The 1,981-nt window shown below is 35.1% G+C and overlaps 1 protein-coding gene across 6 annotated transcripts in view; it reads left to right on the forward strand.

Moving 5' to 3' along the window:
- Positions 1-1,981, forward strand: part of LOC103133520 (protocadherin-15) — a 191,749-nt gene that overhangs the window by 184,502 nt on the left and 5,266 nt on the right. The gene's annotated exons all lie outside the window — the stretch shown is intronic.

Consider the following 1,981-nt stretch of genomic DNA (forward strand, 5'->3'; position numbering starts at 1 on the left):
GGAATTTTAGTAATCGAGGTACTCGAATCATTCGAGGGATTGTTTCAGCCCTAATGACATCACTGCTGATGTCATTGATACCATTGGAACTGAACATTCTATCCACCTTACTCCTGGGAGGCTTACTGGGGAAACGATTATGGGTCTTACTTCTGGTGACTAGCGGAAGTAGCAGTATTTCATTGTAATTTATAGGGTTTTTGGCTAATCTATATTCATGATGAAGTTTCATGTCTTTTGTCGGTTAATACACTGCCTTGTGCAGCAAAGCAGTGTATTAACATTAGCACAAACATTAGCATTTCACTGCTCCCCATTAGCATTAGCCTTTTCCCTAGCTTTTATCTATTTGTTCTTATAAAATAGATAAGAAAAATAAGTGTGACTAAGAAGGGTGACTAAGTCTGACACTTATTCACACTTAGTCACTAAGTGTGACTAAGTATACAGTATACTTAGTCACACTTAGTATACTGAATGGAGGAAGTAAATATAAAACAACATGCTAGTGACAGCATTTAGGCTAATATTAGCAATTTGGCTCATTCTAACTTGTACACTAATTTTAACATACAGAATGGAGTAAGTCCATGTTACTCAACATGTTTGTGACTCTCCAGATGCTATTGAGTACATTACAGATTACTTTAGCATTTATGCTAATTTGCAGGATCAGACGGGCACACTTTGGCAGGCCCCATTTAAATTTCTTCAGAAATGTTCTAGTTCTCACTGTCATTACTCTCTATCAAGTCACCTTTAGTAATCCTAATTATTGTGTCTAAATCACACTGGCATCCATTTTCAAGGAATCGTCACTGCATGTATCCAGTGACATGACCTCATGTTTATTGTAAAAACTACAAATGACAGTGAATGAAAGTGGACCCTTTAATGTTTTTATTTTTGCCATGCAGGGCACACTTACCTGCTGGATAAGCTTTTAATCCAGCAATCAGCAGTTTGAGCTTCCCAGGGAACATGAAATGTTCAGAGGGTTGTACAAACACAGACGGCCAGTGGCCCGTTTTGCACGTTTCTTTTCCTTAATTTTGAATATTAAATATGTTAAACTTCAACTAAAAATGTGAAATTACAGTCATGCATAGGTTTATCTGCTGAAAATCTACTAGACTAAATGTAATGTGATGCAGAATGTTCCCGAAGTTAAGCACAATATATGCAATATGCTCATATTTTACTTTTTATTCAAAGTATCTATATGTAGATTCCTTAGAGTCAGATTTGCAGCTGTTTTTACCCATTGGGTTCTACTGATAAAATTCATTAGATGGGGTCTTTAGGACTGTGGATTTAAAGTCAATATAGTTTTTAATAATTTTGAAAATACAAACAGAATTTATTGCAGTGCCACTGAGGAAAGCAGTATTTCAACTTTTAGGGCTTGGGTAGAGGCTGACTGTGGAGCTATGTCATAAAATTTTATGGTTTCTTGGAGTATGGTTTTTGCAGAAAGAATCCAACCAAAAATAATTTATATAAAGAATCTATGCACACATTGATGAAATTCTAACAATATATTTAATCTTCTTTTGCTCTTTTTTATTTACATTGCCCTGCATTACAACATTTAGAAGAACACATGGATAAGTTAATGAATTTGTTGCAGTGCAATGCAGATTGCGGATGTGTATTTCAAGAAACATACTAGTTGAATTAAATGACCATTTCTCATTCATCCCAGTCACTAATTTAATGATGTGTTTTAATCTTGCTGTTTAATCATGCATTACTAGATTATATAAAATGTTATGTAAGATGGGGCTTCAATTGAAACACTGTGACCTGCCCGCAGTTATTTTGTGTTGTGTCAAATTAGCTGAACCACTCAGTGTATTGGCTTTATATCATTCTCCCCCTCTGGTAGCTTATTAATATCCTACACTCACACTGAGTAAGGAGCATATATACACTGCTCAAAAAAATAAAGGGAACACTCAAATAACACATCCTAGATCTG

This window comes from Poecilia formosa, unplaced genomic scaffold, assembly GCF_000485575.1.
Source record: "Poecilia formosa unplaced genomic scaffold, Poecilia_formosa-5.1.2 Scaffold12, whole genome shotgun sequence".
In the NCBI taxonomy this organism is placed as follows: Eukaryota; Metazoa; Chordata; class Actinopteri; order Cyprinodontiformes; family Poeciliidae; genus Poecilia; species Poecilia formosa.